The following is a 20,978-nucleotide window of genomic DNA, read 5'->3' on the forward strand; positions in this document are numbered from 1 at the left end:
TTGCCATCTCCCTGTCCATACACTGGTTCAGTAGCTGGATGCAGGAGGACTGTTTTCATACTTTGTGCTTGCATTTCTATGTAAATATGTTTTAATAAAAAAGATCTGGGGTCTTTGTTTTTGTTTCTAAATGCAAAAATCATGTGGTCTCTTGAGGACATCTAGCTCTTAATGAAAAATACCATATCTGAAAGCTGGCAAAACAGCAACAAGAATTTTTCTCCCCACTGTGCTTCTTTTGTGGCTTTCTCCTCGTTATTGGTAGAGCCAAGAAGTTACAGCCCTAGCGGGGCCATTTTGGAGCTGGTTGCAGCTTGATACACCTCCTTCTTCCAAGTGGTAAGTGCTCTTGACTCTTGCTATATAGTTTCAATACTCTTTTTTTTTTTTTTTTTCTCTGTCACACTTCAGGAGACAGTGAAAATAGAAATATGAATTTCAGAACTAGAACGGAACACTAAGTCTTTTGAAGTGGGTTTATATTTGTTAAATGTCATTCTTCTGGGGAAAAAGTAATAACGAGTGTGTGTATATATATATATATATATATATATATATATATATTTTTTTTTTTTTTTTTTAAATTCAAGCTGATAACATATCTGCCATACCACACTTTGAAAAAATACCACTGAGGAATGATTGTCAATCTTTAGGCCTCTAAAAAGTGCTGTGGTTTGGTTTTGTACTTTTGGGGGAGGGGAGGAAGGAGGGAAGGTAGGATGAGCATTTAACCACTTCTGAATTAATTTGCCAACTTCCCTGTTCTCTATAACATACATGCATACACTTTCTCCATCCTGTATCTGTTAATAAAATAAAGGCAGAGATGTTATAAAGGTATTGGTTAGTTCTCCTGAAATGGGAGGGATTATATTAGAATTTTACATCTTATTTGGTAAATCTGCTTGTGAACCTTATACTTCAGGAACGCTTGAAATAATCCTGAAAAATATTAATTAAATGTAACTCAAATGTAGTAGGTTTTGAACAAAAAATACTTTTGAAAATTATCAACAGCTTTATAATTTTTAATGGCACATTAACCTTACAAACACTACCAGGGTACCTCAGCAGGTGACTGTAGAAGATGGAGCACAGGGAGCTAAACCTACTTGTGTTTGTGTGTCTCTTCCCAGGCCTGGCAGGGAAAGTATCTTGTGTTTCTGCTCTGTAGGGATCTCTTCTATCAGCCTATAGGCAGAGTAATCTATCTGGTATTTCCCATGTTCTTCTGGACTATAGAGGTGGAATTACATAACATGAAAAGCCATGTTGCACCAAAGGCTCTTGAAGTGCCTTGATTTGATGCCACCCAACTCCTTCCTTTCACCATTCTGAGTTTGATAGCAAAAAATACTGTGATGAGGAATAAGGCATTCATAATTATGAAGCCTCTGTTTTTAAAGACTTAGTTTAGAGAGCATAGTTCCTGTTTCTGTTTTTCATTCTAAATAACCTCTGGCAGGAAGGCACCAGATATTGTGGATATTGTGAACTGTGTCTATACCTGACTCATCTTAAGCAAAGTTCTGTTTTCAAGAAAGTAGGAGCATTACCTGAAGGCAAAGTGTTGAACAGGGCCCTTATGTGGATGGTTTCCATATTTTAGTAAAAGCTGAAGAACTTAGTGCAAATATTTGAAAATGGTGAAGCTTGAAATATGCCTGCAGTGGATGCAGATAAGATTCTAAGCTACAAAGGTAAGAGAGAAGGGACTCTGACAGTGCTAAAAGGAAAGGTATGTATTCCCCTAAGAGGCAATACTGCTTACGATAGGCTGATGATCACTCTATCACTTTTCTGCAGTCTGACTACATTCTCTGGTGATTAACTGTTTATTTCTAAATTTGCAGACTTCAACATTTTAAAGGATACTTTACTATTTTTAAGGTGTTCTGTTATTAACTCATTTTGCTTAATCCGTAAGATTGAGTAGGACTAGATAAAAATGCCAAAACATAGAATCTGGTATTTCAATAGCAGTAAATATAGTAGAATACATTATAAGCTTTCAGGTTTCTACTGTGTGTACAGCATTCTCAGGCAAGGCTTTTTTATTTTCATCCCCAACACTGCAATAATTCCTTCACCTTTTCTTTCAAATTCAGTACACAATCCCCTTGCTGGACACTGGCATCTGTTTTCCATCCTGTGGGACATGTAGATCAGAATATTGGTTGCTCTGTTTTTCTGTCATCTGCTTCATTACAAATCTGAAGTGCTTTAACTTGTCCTCCAGATTAAAATGTGTTGCTAAATGGAAGGTTTTGCATGAGGAAAAACAAACAAGCAGTGGAAAGGGCTCATTCTTTTTCAAAAAGATAGATCATCAGGCTGTTCTCCTTCCACAAATTCTTTGTTTATCTTAACATTGGTCTTGTACCCAGGTAATGTGCCCTTGATTTGCCATGGTTAGGATGAGGACAATATTCAAAAGAATTTGCACATGGAAACCTAGCTGAATTTTGTTGCTGACAGTGAGTGAGCAGTGGAAGGACCAGGCATGAGTATGTGCACTGCAGAAGAATAAAAAATTAAGATGATCTGAATAATTACCATTCCTCCTAATCAATTCAATGGGACACATATGCCACTGAGGCAGGATGCTGGATGCAGACAGTGCATGGGAAGGCAAGCTAGACAGAAATGTGGCTATTTCAGCCTAATAGCAACAACCTGGTGTGCATGTTGGCTATGCCATATTCAGTCATGTTCTTAACATGGCAACCTACTTTTTCACTCAGCTTCTCTGGTAAGTCTGTTTCTCTGAGCAAATACTAGTAGGAGAAAACAAAATCCAGAAATGTTCATCTGAATTCTTTGACTGTCTTTAGGCTTCTTTGCTCAAGTTCTAAATGACAAAATGTTTTGTTGGGCACGTTCTTTGTAGCAGCCAGTTGCATCTGAATCCATCTACAAGCAGGCTTTTAAACCTGTAATGCCAACTTCTGGCCCTTAAAATGCAAAGCTGAGCATTCCCTTACTGAGTCAAGAAAAAAAATTCTTGAAATATATATCCTCATGTATGTCCATTAGGACATCTGATATTTTGAACATCAAGTACCAGATGCTAAAGTCAGAATCTACTTAAATAAAATTCTGATTACAAACTGACTACAAACACATTGTTAAGAGTAGAAGATAACACTTTAGTACAAATGAAGTGAAAAAGCCCTTTTTCATCTTTTTCTAGTTAGGATTTTTTATGATCAGGATTCATATTTTGTCAGAGGGTTTACAAGAATCTAATAGAGCTATAAAAGAAGTTTTGTGGAAAAAAAACATTCAGATCACTTAAACAGCTTTGAACACTTCTTTCCCCACAGGACAAAAGCTGTCATAGATCATTGTAATTTTATTCAAGGAAACATGGAACCCAAGTCAAAAATAGGTTACGTAATGGACTGAAGTTGGTAAATTCTTCCATCATGCTCAAACCCAGGGTAACATCCATGTGGTTAAAATCTTAATCCATTTTTTATGAGTCACTAATGTTAGCAAAAGGTAATTTCAAAACGGGATATAAACTCCTATCCCTGTCTGCTTTTTTCATAAGGAATTATTCTAGAGATTTTTTTCTTTAAGACCAGCCTATCCTTCTCTCTCCCTTGCTCAGTCTACAGCCTAACCACAAAAATATCTGCTTTGTTAATGGAAATTACCTTTTGATGACACCCCAAGAGCTGTAGTCAGAGTTAGCCTACAAGGGAGTCCTAGACTGATTTTAAATGACAAGTTAAGCCAAAGAAAAATGTAATGAATTCTGGTTTTCTGCCATGTAGATCACCCTGAAGCAGAATGCTGGCTAAAAGTGAATTATGTGTGTATCATTGCTATTTAGTATCATTAGTCTAAACTGGGTTCTCAAGGAATAGTCTCATCAAACAGATATTCCCTGAAGAAAAATTCATTATTCTAAAACATATAACTGTCCTGTGACACTTTAATACAAACAAACAAAGCACAAAAGAACCCAACCAAACAGTCTGATGTTTGGAAGATGTGGTGTTGGAGTGGAATACAAGAGTAAGTTCCTAAACTGTATTATCTCACTGTATTTCTACTGATGTTCCCTTCCTACCTCAATCAATAGTAAGGAAGCAGGATTGGATCCCTAATGGTTTGTTTATGTATCACCCAAGATAGCAAGATTTAGATTTTCCAAGTTGCTATGTTAGCAGCAAAACCAATGAATTTTGATTTCTCCTGGATTTGCATTCTTTGCTTTTCTGAGGCCAAACTGAATGACTAACAGATGAATCTTGTCTGCCTTTCTGTCTGTGAAGATGCCAAGTTGTGTCTCTACCCCTTACTCATCCACTGATTTCAGGAACTTGTGTAAGGATATGGTTTTCTTTTAGACTTTCAGGATGAGTTTCAAATTGCCCAGCAATCTCAAAAGTTATTCAGAGGAGGAATAGATGGATAGACCAGGAAACATCATACTAAATAAACATTGCTTTTTAAAAGAACAAACAAACAAAACCCAAAAAAACCAAGATCAAACAAACAAAACAATAGAAAGAAAGGTAAGCACCCATGTTTTACTTCTCACAAAGAACACAGCATTAAGGACTTCTTGGACACTAAGTCCTGCTATCCATGCTGGAGTCTAAAACTGCTCAGAATGGCATCTGGCACCAGTGAACATGCAGGCTCAGCCAAGGTAGTACGGACTATCAGAATCCTTTAGGATTTTTGGTAGGATGGTGAGGAATTGCAGATCTTGCTGTTGGAAATGTGTGTATACTGTTTTGAATCACACCTACGTGTAGATACATTCAAGATCTTCAGAGGTGCCAAAACTTTTGCTATCTAACTTGGCAAATACATCTTTTCACTTTTCTCTCCAAAGGAGGCTCTTGGTTTAGCTTGCATATCCTATACAGTGATTTAGCACTTTTTTAAAAAACTGGGGTTTTTAACACGTTGATGTAATTACAAAAGCATATGTGTATCACTTAATCCTTTAAACCTTTTCACTGAACTGAATTACATAGCATTTCTACAGCCAACCATATGATCACTTTAACACTGCATGTATATGAGGGTTACTGCAATAAATCAGATGACTTATTGGATATTTTCCCTTTGCTTCTGCTTCAAAATAAATTCCTAGTCCCTTGGAAAAGGTGACAGTATATGCTTGCAAATGCAATGCATGCAGCAAGCAGCTGTAATAGTAATGCACTTTTTAAAAATGGTCGCTTCAGGTTAAAGATTACTTTGGTCCTGTTTCTGGTTAAACCTCTGCAATGTAAGAAAGCCCTGCTTTGAGGCAGAGGACATGAGTAAAGCACTGTTTCTTGTGACAAAGGGTGTAGGCCTAACTCAAAAACTTTCAACTGTGGCAATGTATTTAGGTGAGGAAGAGATATTTGGAGCCAAACACTGCCAGAAAGTTACTTGTAGAACATACCCTACTCCTCTGCTTTACAGAGGCACTGGACTGCAACATCCTACACAGTTCTTACCCTGGCCAAAAAGCAGGAATGAAGTGAAAAGTTAGAATTGCAAAGGAAAGATTTCAAATGCATCAAGTGCCTTAATTTTGACATTGTTTTTCATGACTTACTGCAACCTTTGCTCCTTTTTCCTTTGATGTTTATGTGTAATGAATGCCTCTGTGCAAATAAAACCCCCATAGGTATATGATACAAACAGAATTATTGGTGTTTGGCCTCTCCATTTCTGCTGCTGTAAGTACGTATGCAATTCCTGCTGCCAATTCCTGTTTCATGACAGGGGTACCTGCACAATGCTGTGTGTCTTCGCAAGACCAAAGCACTGGCTCATTGTGTTTGCAAGGTGCTCCAAGTTCCTCTATTTAAATGAAATTATATGTTAAGGGCTATTGATAAGCTAGAAGTTGAAATGGTAAATAACTGGACTCTCAACCTCTACAGCCTTACTCAGCTGAATACAGAACAGCATCAGCAATTAATTCTGTTGCCTTTCTTACAGATGTAATGTCATCAAGAGGAGTGATTGTCTCCCTTTTTTTTTTAAGTTGGGTAGCAGAAGCAACATCCTGAACATGGACTAGAAGTGATTGTGAGCTGGACTACAAAAAAATCTGATAGCTCAGTTAGTGTTTATTTCCAGATATCTGACTATTATTGCATTTTTAGCCATTTATCTTTTTCTTTTCCAAGATGTGACTCACTGAAGTATGTTTCCTAGCTGCACTGCAATCTTTGTGGTACAAAACAGAAACAGAATATGTCTGGATTTTATTTCAAACTTCATGTCATAAACATTGTGCAAAGACTCCGTGTAAACACCCTAATTGAGTTAGCATTTGAACTTACCATAGATTCATCCTTTAATAAATTTAAGGTCTTACAGATGCCAAAAAACCAGTCTGTTTCATTTAGCACACTGAAGTCTGGGTAGAAATAAATAAATGCTAATGTTTTTAAAGCTTCATATCCATAGAAAATGGTGAACGGTGTCCCAACAAATGACGTGAAAGCTGTTGTATAATCTGTTCCTATCACATTATGAAGAGCACTTCTGCCTTTTGTCAGGAAGCACTTGTTGTAGTGTGATGCTTTGGCTACATTTATAATAGGAAATTACCTGAGTATCTAGTAACAGGGTGTTCTGGTTTAAATGCAGAATTTTCTTCCCTTTGAAGGGTGGATTGTCACATTGATAGGTTTGTGAATCGCACTGGCATCTGATGGAGGACTAGGGGATCTAGCTTGGAATATAAAGCTCTTTAGTTTCAGAGGTATACATTTAAAGTGCCACAAAGAAGAACTGATTCAGAACTAAACAGTCAAGTATTTTTGGCTTTGAAATATTTTCTAAAATTTTATGCATTAAATTATTTCTTTCATGGAAGAGTACGTGTGTGCTTATGCACAGAAAGTAAAAGTACTTGTACTCCTTTTGTTGTCTCCATAATTATTTCCTGCCCTGTCTTGTATTTAGCAGTGGAGGTAGAAAGACAAGTTTGTTTCCTTTCTGTTTGGTTTGGCAAAGAAATGACTCAGAGCAAAAATATGTTGGCAAGTCCAGTGACCTGTGAAATCAGTCAGAAATCAGATGAATCAGCTAAGGAATTAACTGCAGAAATACATTAATATTTTTTAAATTTATCCTCATTTCTGCTTTAGCTGTGTTTCTGCACTGAATCTTTCTATTAGACATTCATAAGAAAAGCATAATCTGAGTTCCCCTACTAAACCAATAAAACAAAAGTGAACTATCACATAAAAAATTACATATAGCTTAACAGGAACACAATTTGAAATGTTCAGTAGACCTTGCCATGGAAGTGGGAACCTGCTTTAAGAAACATATCACAAAAGTACAACAATTGTGAAACCTGGATGAAATCATGGGATAAAACCAAAATTGTTTAAAAAAGAAGGAAGGAAAGAAAGACAACTTGTGTGAGAACAGGCCTGGAGTTCAGGTCTGCATGTTTATATTTCTGTAAGTTTTTAGAGAATTTGCATCTCGAAATACCCTTAAAGAAAAGAAAGCAGTGTATCTGATAAAATATATCTCTCTGATTTGAGTACAGTGTTCATGTCACATGGACAACACAAAGAGGGAGTCTGAACATCATGTGTCAGACTCACTGGACAAATATTACTACATAATGTAAATGCAAATGCTTTGGTACATATAAAAAAGCAGATACAAATTTTAGGTCTTCCTTCCCTGTCAAAAAACCCAGAGTTTCTTTTTCTTTTTGAGAAACTGTCTTGACAGCATGGAATTGGGGGGCGGGGGGGAGAAACAAGTGGAAACAGTACCTGCTAGTAGCACTGCATATTTATTTTAGCAACTCTTAGGTGGCTGGCAGAGCTTAAGTGTCATATTTGATGGAGAAGGGAGACCAAGTGTTATTAGTCAGTATGTTTGCTTTGTGTGGGAGCTGAAGTCACTGGAATTTTTTTTTAGAGGACTTGACTGTGACCTCCATAATCAGAAACTGCCTTCTGCTCCTCACAGTTCAGTCCTGTCAGCAATCATTCACACCCAAAGAGTGACAGTGGTTTGTATAGCTGTCTACAAAGCTGGGAGGGCTGTGGTTTTCGCAGCATTGCTAAAATACCTGACCAAGCTCTGTGGGCTGAGCTGGTGCTGCAATGGACAGCACAAACAGCAGTAAGCTTTTCATCAGCTTTCATGGTCTCTACTGCTTGCCACAACTTGTACTTCTAGTAGATTGGGTTCCATGATGTAGAGCAGCTAAAGGAGTTGGGATGAGGCAGCATCCATGAAATAAATGGCATGGAATATCAACTGAAACTTAAATGGAAATGATTTATGTCAAGCTGGCTTCTGTTGGAAGACCTATACTGACAACTGCTTATCCACAAAGGTTTTCAATTGCTCTGCTCAATGTAAAATCCCCAAGGCTTAATAAGGAAGGTGGTTCATACACATGCAGTGATACAGAGTCAATAAGCTGTCTACAACTGGATTAGAAGTCATTTGCCTTACAAGAGTTTTTCCTGGTGAACAGAGGTTCTTTTGAAGGAGAAGGGAACGAAGCAGCTTGTAATCTGTCTCTGCAGTGAGTCTTTTCCAGGAACAACGTAATTGCATTAAAAAGAAGTTATTTTAGATGTGAAAAAATATTATAAACACATTACAGTTTGTTGTATTTACTTGATTTCATCTTCTTCAATGCACTGTTTCAAAGTAATGCCATCACTAAGCTTGGAAGCTGTTGTGAAGTATTTGTGAAGATGCCTGATGTGCATATTCATGGGAATTTGGACTTGGAAAGCTTTTTCCCCCTCTGCTTTTATCAAAGTAGTAGCTCAAGCTATGAAACCATCTGTCCCAGACAGAAAAGGAGGCATCATCCCTCTCCATTCTAAAGAATAATGAGAGGAAAACAGGAAATGCATCTCAAGGAAATGTTCCTCCTGTGTTCTAAAAGATGATGGCTTATTAAACAGACTTCACCTATTTTGCTAGGGTGAAAATCAAATAGCTTTAACTAGTGTTATATTGCCCACCTACATCTCTGTTTCATACCTACCTACCAAACTGATTGTGGTGTGTTTGGGGATGTGTGGTGCCTGGGTATTTTTGTGTGGTATTTGGGCTTTTGGGTTTTACTTTTTTGTTAGTTTTTCTGATGACAAATTCCTAAATTCATAGATACACAAGTTCTTTGATTTCTGTGTATTAGGAAAAAAATAAGCTTTTGCTTTTTGTGGGTGGGAGTGGAAATAGTGCAAGTACCTAAAATTCCTCCTCTTTTCAATTTTATAGACCTCATACAAGTGTTGGCAAATACCTGACTGTTTTGCTGCTTGTATAGGAGAAAAAGCCTGTGATTCAGATTTCTCTTCCCTCTGATTCTTCAAGGGAATTGCGCTTCTTTTACTAAGTTTTATGACTAACTGTGCATTTGATTGAATAGCTGGAAATACTACAGATGGTAACTTCCATGCAGAGGTCTAAGTTGCTCCTTTTTCCTTTTTCACAGTTCCTGTGACTGTTGATTCAATAGAAGGTATTTTTTTAATCTCACCACAAATATTGAGCTGATCTTAAGGTCTTTGCAGTGTTACTGTGCTGTCTCTGCCCTGAAGCTACTGCCTCAAGCCCTAACAGGAGGAGGCTTGCCCAAGCTGCAATTCTGTCTATAAAAATAACCTTCACTAGAAGTGGATGGTTGTTCTTCACTTCACCTTCTGTCAGGGCGCAACTTAAAATTTAGTTTAGGATGCCTCATCATTTGCTGTCAAAAACATTCTGTGGCATGGGTGAAGCTTGCGCACTAAAATGGGACAAGTTTTCTACTGCTTTCCCAGGAACTGCCTTTCCACAGTTTACTAGGAAATAATTAATTGAAACCTCAAATTTACCACCCATTGAAGCGCTGCAGATGTGCCCAATGGAGCTTCACTGCCCCTGCACTCCCAGGGAGTGCATCGCTGAAGTAGGAAACATTGTGTGCCGGTGGGACCAAAGGTTACTGTGTTGCTAATTAATAATTGAGCACCGCAAAACACTCTAAATTTTTTCCCCCTCTTTTCAAAACAACAAGTATATCTTTTTCTACTTAGATCAAAATTTAAAAAGCCCCTTTTGTAAGACTGACCTATGTTTTAAAATAGAAATTGGATGTCAGTTGATGATCATTCAATTTTCAGTAATTCAGGACAAAAATCTTGCACTTCACAGGACTTTTGTTCTGCTTTTCTCCTTTTTGAATGCTTGTACAGTTCTTCAAAAGAAGTATGTAAAGATCTAATTTTTAACCTGTTTTTTTTTTTCACTCCAGATGTGCTTTATTCTCACTAATTAGCTTTCATTCCTGAAATTGGTGCTGAAGTAAGCAGCACCCAGGACAGTTTCAGTAAAACACAAAAGAAAAGACACTGATTTAGCTCTCTGAATTTTAAATGAAATAAGTTACTGATGCAGCTTTTCTATCTCTAATTTTTTTTTTTCTAAAAGAGCAGCAAAAGATTTATTAAAATTACATTGCTTTGTGTAAGTTACAAGATATAGATACTTTCCATATTTTAACAAATTACTTGTAGAATTATTTCTTTTTCTCTTTTGGATGCTTTAAACACCTCCAAGAACAATTATATTTAAAGAGAAAGTTCATTCACTGTCAAAGGGATTCTGTCAGAGACACTAGAACAAAGTGGGGCTGAGGCAGTTTGGAGGAAATAATACTCCAACTCTGCCCTTCCATTTGTAATCAACATAAATGTGTCAAAACAAAGGACACATCCAAGAATATTTCTATCCCTTCAAAGACCCAGACTAAATTACAACCAAATTCTTTCGTAATTTTTGTTTTATATCTGGCCAGTCTTTTGACTTAGATAATGGAAACTTAATTCTTCCCTGCTGCAAACTGTTTTGCAAGACCTATGACTACGAAGGCCACCTGCTCAAATCTGAAGAACAAAAAGATATTTAACATTTGTTGTTGTTCTCAGAAAATATCCCTGATAATTCTGGCAAGGCTTTTTCAAGACAAAGCTAAACCTCTAGTTCAAGAATGACATTTATCATGACCTGTAGTACAATGTTGTCATCAAGGTAGCAGACTTGGACTGCTCAGGTTAAAACGCTGTATTATTCAATCTGACAAGCTTAACACTTCCACTCAGCAAACCCTGCTTAAATTCCTGTCTTGACCTGACTATACAGATGTCTAAAACCTTTAGACCATATTTGAACCGGGGTTTTTGCAGGAACTGCAGAGGGATCTCTTCACTGAGACATGCCAGGATTTCACAATGCTGAGTCTGCACACAGCCTGCTGAGTGGTAATAAATCTTTTTCCACAACTACTCTGTCAATAAGAGAACTGCTTGGGATGAGTTGCTGTGGGCTACTGTGTTTGTAGCATTACTGTGAATATTGTACCTATATGTGATGCTCTCCTGAGCACATCCATCCAGCACAGATGGGTTTGTATTCAGTCTCCACTGGGCCAATGTTTTTCTCTGTATTTTTCTGCTTTCTTCAGAAAGCAGAAAAAGCATTCTTTCTTATGTTCACTTATTTAAAGGGGCTAATCACTAGTGACATAGTGACATTTTTCACTGAAGGATGTTCATTCAGCAGTCCTTCTAACCTGATCTGAGGCAGTCAACATTTGGTTTCAACAGATATTCTCCCCAAAATTCATACTGAAGAATTGAAAATCTTCCAAGGTAGTTAAGTACCTTTCAGGTGCATCCTGCCCAGCACACAAGGACCAGCAAAAGAAGCCTACTAGAATGTTCTCCTAAAATTGTCTGCTACAGGTTTCCATACTATGAAATATCCTATTCTGGGAATATCTGTTCTGTAGGCAGCGTGTCCCTTCTGGATTCCTGAAGGGCTCTGGCACTAAGGAGGAGGAAGAATTCTTAAGTGGCAGATAAAGTAAGAAGAGACAGGAAATGCTTGATTGAAAGAGGGAGGATAAACCTGCCTGACAGTGTGCCAGTATGTGTCCAAAGGAAATGCTGGAATCTCCCTTCTGAAGGGACTTCAAAAACTAAACATTAGAAAATGTACTGCAGGGAACAATACTGCATTGGGAGGAAAATGGGATAGATGATCTAATTGTTTTCCATCTTGTCTAAGTCTGTGAATAATCCAGGTCTCTTTAGCTGCTCTTCTTCCTACTAATTTCCAAAATATTCTAATTTGGGAATTACTTATTTTGAAAGAAATTATATTAATAATTATTTATTTTAATCCATTGGGTCTGAGGTGCAGCATATTCTGTAACCGACTTTGAAAATTTGTAGCTAGGTGTAGTACTAAACTCAGGCAAATATATATAGATACAGCTTGTTTCTACAGGGTTTATCTGCAGAGTTTTGGGGGCAGTCATACTCAACTGTTTGGTGGTGTGATATGAGTAATTCTGTACAAGTAAATCTGTAAAGTTTCATAACAATCTTTGAAGAGAATTTGAATTTCCTTTGTTCTCCTGCTATCACATATTTTTCCTGATACAATGACAGCAAGTGTCCCAGTATCTATATGGATGTTAGTTAGCATGACAAGCACATACTACCCTATTTGTCTCTAGCAGGCTTGGTAGTATTCATTCATTTATTAAGGGAACAGAAATAGAAAGGATATTTTTGTTGAATTGGAAATTCTACAAGTTTTGTTGTGCTGTTCACCCACAAGGTTTAAGGCAATTTATTTGTGCAAAGAGCTTTCATCTTTTCCCTTATTTCTGTAGTCCAAATTTGGTGTCGTTTGTATTGTTTCTATGTGACTTTTGATTTTAGCTCCCCATTAAGAAAATTCTATATATAAGCATGTGTACACTTGCATAAATAGTAAACAAAGCATCAGGGAGATACTTAATTCTATCCCTGGTATGAAATGTATACATTGCTTTAACTCCAGCCATTCACAGACTGAGATAGCTGAATCAGATCTCAGGTTCAGCAGGTTATGCTGAAGCTTATCTTATTGCTTATCTAAGCAATATGGTTGTCTCAAACAGCAAGACTGTAAGTTGTTTAAGAGAGAATTCATATAGCTCTATCCTTGAGTTCAGGGAGGTGAGCTAAGCAGATTTCAACATGCTATTACTTCACAAACACTAACCAGTTTATCATCCTAGATCGTATATTAAGGAGTGTATCACCAGCATGTTTTCACACAAAGAAATTGAGACACAAAAAAAACTGTACTCAGGCTTACATAAGCAGTGGGTGACCTTGCTGCTGATCACTGAAGTATTCAGGGAAAGTTATGTGCCTCATGAATGTGCATACAGATTATGCACTTGAAAGGCGGACTTTGGCATGCATGGTACCCTGACCCCAGAGATGTCGTTTCATAATTTACTCAATCAGTGACATGTAGCTCATTCTAAAAGCACAATACCAGCATGAACTTTCATTTAGAAGAAATAGTATCAAGAAGCTACATCCAACTAAGTTTCTACCTGTTAAGAAGAGAACTGATTCTCTTTTGGATCTGAGGCATTATGATGACTTGTTTAGGATAGACTTTCAAGGTGGCAATTAATGCTAAGATCCAGTTACTTTTGCTAAACTCACAAAATTGTTAATCCCTTTGTGAATTTATTATGGAGAGCTTGTATTAATCATCACAATCAGAAACTTTTTTGAAATGTCCAGAATTAGCTAGGATTCATGATGCTATTTAGTAATTTGAGAAAATGAGCTTGCATTTAGCTCCTGTCTCAGTGAAATTTGTACAACACACTCAAAACAAGAGCATCCAGCAGTAACACAGAATGTTCTTAATCAGAAAAAAACTTACTGTGAGCCAAGGTTCAGCCTAAAAAAGAAATAGGAAGCTTGCAGCTAGCTCTCTTTGTGAGCTTCAATAAACCTGTCCATCAATATCTGTTCAGCAGTTCTCTATGCTGAGGAACACCTAAATGTTGGTCAATACAAATTTAGCCTGTAAACTTCTGTCCTATATACCATAACTGTTCATGATTCAATTATTTTTTATGTATTATAACTCTTGAAATAATGTTGTTTTAAATATAGCTGGAAAAAAATCTTTAGGTATAGGACAAGAAGGGCTAAACTAATGAATAGTTTATAAAAATGTGAAATAAATGTTAATTCATCATTTACAGTTGGTAATAATAAAGTACCTGGAAGAGCTAAATGGAAATAAAATTGCTGAGTCAGTTTCAGCTCTGTCCAACACTTGTTGAAATAACTGAGCTTTTTCTAAGAGACCTGACTGATGTTTGAATAGTCCTTTGGGTTGGGGAAGATTCTTCTTTTGAACTGAAAATATTTTCAGTCTTTTTAAACTTCCTTCTTCTTTTATGCACTAGAAGTTTAGCTGTCCTGAAGCACTTCAGTAAGAACAACACACTTCTGTTTGGTCTCAACATAAATGAATTTGAAAACCTATGCCTAGCAACCACAACAAGAAGATGCTATTGGTTTGGGTTTTATTTATTTAAGGTTTTATTTTTTCACTAACACAACCTTGAGTTTGAGCATCTGATGGAGGGAATGATTCTTCTTTTTCTAATTAAAAACTTATCTTTGAGCCTCACTCTATAAAGGGGAAATTTTCCAGCTGTGTCAAGCTATGTGCTTGAATCTTCAAGCATTTTGACAGCCTTATGTATTTTCTCCCTGGCCCATGTGAAATCAAGAATTTCCTATTGAGGACATGATTGCAAGTTTACTGAGCTGAGAGACTTTTTTTGAGTATAGATTCAAGCCCTTTAAAAAGGTATTTACCCTAAAGAATGTGCAAAACCTTTCTTAAAATATGCTTATGATTGCTAAAAGAAGGGACTTTTCATGAATACATGTGAAATATTCAACAGGAATGAACTGCTGCTCCAGCTCTGAAAAAATTCTGTACTGAGAAAGAAACTTTGCCAGATGACACCAGGTCGTGAAGTGCTTTGTGAAAAATGTCTTGGCCTGTTCTAGTTACTGATGCAACTTGCTTTCCACTTCAGTAACACCAAAATTTCACAGTTGGATGATGCCCTAGCGATTATCAGGAACACTAAGAAAAATTTCCCATCACCTCTGATTAATTACCCAGAGCAACAAGTGTTCCCCTGGGCCACGCTTTGTCTCAGCTACAGATAAGCACTGCTGTGTGGATTTTAATGAAGTGCGAACTCTGTAGCAAGTAGGACAAATTCACCACTGCACCATGTGGTCCTGTTGTAAATCTAGAATAATAGCAATTGCTCTCTAATATAATAGTGCTAAGAACTTTAGGGTTACTGATTCAAGTGTATTTTGAGGTGGGGAGGATAAAAGGAGGGGAGAAACACAGTAAAAAAAACTTCAGCAGAAATTACTTTAATGTATAAGAGTTATTTGTAGAGGAAATCATGGACTATTAGCATTCGCACAATATCTACGAAAAATCTCCAATCCTTTCTACAGCATGAATACCAACTTTTTTTCCTTGTTAAATATTTCTTCTTTTAAGTATTTTTTTCTTTTTAAGTATTTATTTTTTATATCTTTCTACCAGTTAGTGCATTTAAAGTACTTGTTAGTGGCCATAGGAATATACAGTAGGTTATCCAAAACCGATGTGGTTTTTTAATTAGAATAAAATACTCCTGTGTTATAATCAATATGTTACAGGATATAATTAGCTCATAAATATCATGGTCACATCAGGTTAGTACATTGAGAATTATTCATAGCAGTTTAGATCTGTTGTTAGATATGGGATGGGTGTCCTTCAATTGGTTAAACAAAGTCACTGCCTTTTCCAACATACCTTGCCTTGTTTATATTCCCACAACTGAAGAAGAAAAGTGGTATTTGTTTAGCAACGCAAAGGAAAATTCATTTGGGACATATTTTTGTTTTGCCAATTCATGTGTTTCAGTGTCTTTCTTCTTCCTTTTTAGCCCTAAGCTGAAGCACAGCTTTGCTTAACATTGCAGTGGAGGGTGTATGTGTTTTGAACCTTTTTTTTCCTGTTATTTGTACAGAACTCAAGTTTGAAAGAGCTGGAATAATAGAGACACAAGTGTCTCTTAAAAATCTGCATAGTTTCAAAATTTTGTGTAGACTTGTCTGTAATCCTCTAAGAAGTCCTCTGTGAGTAGGGAAGCATAATTTGTCACTTTATAGATAGTAAATGCAGAAGTGGAAAAGCGACACAACTGTAGAAACAGACAGATGGTCCCTAATCTTTAATATGAAAAAGGATCGAGGGTGGTGGTGGAATAAAAGAACAACTTAAGCAAACAAACCGAACCAAACAGAAAGAATCCAACCCAAAACAATTGCCAGAACACCTATCAGGTTTACTACTGAGTTTATCCAAGGAAAAACTTTGATGATTCACAAGTAGCTATTAACTGCCCATCTTTTCACTTTGCTTGCTGTGCATGTAGTGCTGCCCATCACCTGCTGTTAATTATAACATCCTATAAATCTAATGTTAGAAGACTAGCACTGGGACACAGTGCCTGCCCTGGCTTAATGGACATTCTAGGAAAAAAATAATTTTTCAAAATGTATTCCTGGACAAGCTTCTATGAACTTGGCATTGTTATGGACTGATATTCTATTAAGAAAAAACACAAGTGAGTGCCTTCAAACAAATAAGGTGCTGGCTTTTTACAATCATTGTGGTTTCAAACACCATATCAAAAACCACTATTATGGGAAGCTATCATTTAATAAATCAAAAAAGCTTACTCGGTAATAAATATTTTCTTAGAAACCACAATATTCTCTTTTCTATGGATCATATGACTTTCCAGTTCCTGAATTTTTTTACATCACTGGACTAACAAAGGAATGTGGGAAATAACTCTGCATGGTGGAATCATTCAGTTAAGTTATGCCTACACTGTGGCTAGAATGACTTAAAAATATGTGATTTCAGGCATATGCGATCAAATTATTCCCTTTTTCAGGTAGCCACAAGTTGGCTGAATTTAGCAGTGCTACCTTTCTGAGATAAAGAAAGTGTTTAGTTTTGACTAAATAATTTAAATTTAATTTCTTAGCTTTGTATTCTACAAGGGGGTGAGTAGTATTTCCATCTCTAGTATAGAAAATAGTTTCTTGCCTGTACGGGCTTTGAGCATTAAAAAACCACAACAAACTAAAGAAGGCCATGAATTGCTGCTGTTGACTCTGTTCTATGTTGGCTGCTATTCGGGTAACTTCCACTTATATTGATAAATCAGCCTTTGTAGTTAGCAGTGAAAAGAAAGCCAGTATTTAAAATAAAAATAAACATGAAATAAACTGTACAACGACAGATTCTGCTCTCAGTGACAGCAGTCTAAATTCAGATTTGGTCTAGACACAAGTACTGTAAAGACTTGCACATAAACATCTATAAGGAACATACTGTTGCATTTACACAGATGTATTCTCATGTGTCGAATAACCCGTAGACATAAAATATCAAATTGACTGGCACCAATCTATTGACATTACAACAGACTATCAGGTGGTCTTAAATATTCAGTGACAGGCTTTGCTGGAAACATACATGCACTTCCATACTTACAAGTATTTGTATATCAATTAATACGTAAGTAAGTTTCACCTAAAGAATAGAAGTAATAAATTCTTCTGTAAGTAATACTGCTCTGTACAAAAGTCCTTCAAGTTTTCCAATGTCTGCTAAGACAGGCATAAAAAAGTTTATACAAAGTCTGAAGAATCACCTTGTTTTACTGGAATCCCTTTTATGATGCACTTCTCATGCAAAGACCACCGTATTCCATTTTTTTGGTTCCATAATTATTCAATATTCTGAATTTTTGTGTTCCTGGGTGTGAGATTCTTTTTCTAATGAAGTGCAATGTGGACATGAATATACTTGTATAGCTTCAATGACTTACTGGCTCTGCTTGCTGGTAAAAATATGGTTTTGATTATCCTTAAAACTCTTGATTCAACCTACTTTGGGGAAGTTGAGCTATATTGTTTTTTACTGCTCATTTGACATGGTGTGCATTCTAGCTGAGACCCAAGGTACTGTACAGTGGGCTCGCATCAAAAGAGAAACTGGTGCAGCAAACCTTGACTGGAAGCTGAAATGTAACTTAAGGAATATTAGTAACAGAAACCTATTGAAATCAGAATTCTGGCTTTAAGCAAAGAATTTCTCAGCAGTCCAAAGTGCTGGTTTAGGAGATGGATAGGACAAAAATTGCTGAAAATATATAAGAAATATGAAGCCTTGGAAAAAAAAAATAAAACTGGGGTATCATTTGTTTAACAGACAGGCTTTAAATGACCTCAACGAACTATTTTCCATGTTGGTTACTGTTTTGTAATGGAATTCTAGTACTTTGAAAGCAAACATGGCGCCTGCAGCAGCTTTGTTAGATATATCTATCCTCTAGCTGATCTTTCTGTGCTCCTAGCTCTGCATTTTATTTCTTTTTGTCTAGAGTGGTGATTTTTTGACAACCTATTTAAATCTTCAGGATTCATGTTAATATGCTATGAATGTTGTGCAATGCTATTAGGGTACAGAATTATTAGTACCCTATGTATTAGTACAGAAAGTCACAGAGCTCCTGTTAATACCAACCTCATCAAATGTAATATCAATTTGGAATATGTTAAAACTGACAGTATCTTGATTACTGGTGTGCCAGGAAAGGAAAAGATACTTTCTGAAAATCTTCTTTACCTAGCTTGGTTCTGAAGTTAATTATAGCTCTGCATGCTTATGGGCACGCCTCAGAGCCACCTGCTTAGGTTGTATTTTTTTACTGCAATTCTGCAGTTGAGTGCCATCCTGTCTGCATCCTCAGCTGCATGTTCCTGTAACACACTGTGCCTACATCATCCCTGTGATGCTGAACTGCTGTGAGCAGTTCCATTCTCGAGGGAAAACATGACACTGCTGACCAGTGACTGGTGGGCTTTCCGAAAGGCACCTTTCCTGCTGAGTGAGTCATACTTATGAAGTAAACCACTGTAGGGATGCCTATCCCAATGAGCAGAAACTGATCTCAATTGGTGTCTGAAAAGAAGATTATGTCGTCAGCAAAGCCTCCCTCTCTCAGAATACCCTGACATCTTCTGGCTTTGTGAATGGAGAAGTTCTCATCTCTGGCTAGAGGTCATCATTCTCATGTTCTTTCTACCTCTTGTCTCTGAAGATTTTTGACAAGATAGATCCTTTTTGATGGCAGTAATTTTTCTTAGGAAATGGAACTTAGGTGTGTTAATTGCATTGTTTCAGCATTAGACTTTTTCATTAATTATGTCAGAAAATTACCTCAGTTTAATAGAGGAGTACTTCACTATATCAATTCTGATGTCCAGACAACACATCCAGTATTGAAGAGATCATAATAGTGCTGAGTATCAAATTTGAAGGATTCTGACAATCTGCATTTTCTTTTCTAGAAAGAGAAGGAAGGAAGAATGTATGTTAATAGCCTTCAAAAAGGCAGGAGAGCAAAAAGATATTTTTGACTTGAATAAATAAGCTACTGAGAGTTTATTTTATTTTCTTATTTTAAAATTTTTGACATAATCAGACATTAATACATGAAATAAACATGAAACAGGCAGGAAAATTGTGTTTAAAACTTGCTCAGGTTACAAAGGCACCATGAACAGCTCATATTTTGGTTTGTTCTCTTTTTATATGTAATATCATCTGTGTTCCTCCCCTATGCTTTGGTGCAGCTCTATAATTCACAGAAAACGGTGTTATTTTCTCACTGGACAACTTTGTATATTACAAAGGATCATTCTTTCTAGTTGTACACAACTAGTTCTTCTCAACAGGAGTCAGTTTCAAGCTTGGTCAGAATTTTAAACAACCAAAAGCTGGAAAGATGAGAGAGAAAATTGAAGTATTTCAGTGTACAGTGTAAGCTCTGGTTTATCACAAAATACCAGACAACAAATTGCATCAACCAAAGCTAAAACCAAAGTAGTTTTTCCTCTGCCTCATAAATGAATAACAGTCGACAGCTCTGGAATGTGCACTCCTCTCCTATGAAAACATTTTTCCGCTCTGCCTTTTCCAAAACTCAAAAGTTCAAAGCTAAACTACTACATGTTATAAAAGAACAAATTTACCATGACACTTAAACAAAGACATGAGTCAGTGTATTCAGATTTCTTGAGAGAGGAAGGAGTTATGTTTCTTGTTAAGGCAAGGTTTGCAGTAAAGAAGTTATTTTTATAGTTTTATATATCTCCCTTTCATTATTTATTCACACAGATGTTCTGTTTTACTGCACAGTTAAAGCTGTAATTCACGCCCTCTTTGTAACGGATATATTAATTGAGGTTTGCAACACTTCTCCTCAGAAAGCAAAATATGAACATCCTTCTTAAACAAATGGGCTAATGCAATCACAGACATTAGGACATTTGCTTCACTATTATTTAGGATATCCATGGCAGTCTGGGAACCTCAGCAGTTTCTCTTTGCTCTGAAGAGTGCCACTTGTGTTCTTAGAAATGGCATGAGCAAGTGGCCAGCATGTATGTTAACAGCAGAGACAAAATGAGGTGGCTGTGGACAACCTATATCTGGAATAAAATGCAAGCAATTTTGTGTCCTCTTAAATGTGAGATGTAGAACTTAATAGATTAAGCAGCTGAATTACTGTATGTAGTTTTTAAAGCTGTCTAGGAAACTTGGAACACCATTTTCATTTATTTGGAACAAGTGGTTGACTCATTTGTCTGCCTTGAAAAACCTCTACAACTGTTCCTGACTGGAATAAGATGAATATTCTGAAAGTCATTGCTCTTGTGAAACAGGAAAGAAGTACACAAAGTCCCAGAGCTCCTGTTAATACTGAACCTCATTGAATGTAATATCAGTTTGGAATATGTTAAAGGATGCAAACTTCTCCTAGGTACTGTAGCAGCTTTAAAATGTCCACTCTTTCAAGAAGATTGATGTGGCCAAGTCTTGTCCCTGGTGGATTTTGTCCTTCATACAAAATTTGGGGCAGCTAGATCAAAGGTCTGCTCTAGATTCAGACCTTTGACACTGAATGTTCTATTCAGTAGGAC

General features: G+C 36.7%; 2 protein-coding genes across 4 annotated transcripts in view; one reads left to right on the top strand and one right to left on the bottom strand.

Moving 5' to 3' along the window:
* The window catches only part of ST3GAL6 (ST3 beta-galactoside alpha-2,3-sialyltransferase 6), a 319,252-nt gene that overhangs the window by 95,531 nt on the left and 202,743 nt on the right, over window positions 1–20,978 (top strand). The window lies entirely within an intron of this gene.
* COL8A1 (collagen type VIII alpha 1 chain) overlaps window positions 1–20,978 on the bottom strand; it is an 86,354-nt gene that overhangs the window by 50,295 nt on the left and 15,081 nt on the right. The window contains exon 2 of the mRNA XM_036383631.2: window positions 19,213–19,339. The gene's annotated coding sequence lies outside the window, so the exon portion shown is untranslated. The remainder of the gene's footprint in view (window positions 1–19,212; window positions 19,340–20,978) is intronic.

This window comes from Molothrus ater, chromosome 2 (genome assembly GCF_012460135.2).
Source record: "Molothrus ater isolate BHLD 08-10-18 breed brown headed cowbird chromosome 2, BPBGC_Mater_1.1, whole genome shotgun sequence".
Taxonomy (NCBI): domain Eukaryota; kingdom Metazoa; phylum Chordata; class Aves; order Passeriformes; family Icteridae; genus Molothrus; species Molothrus ater.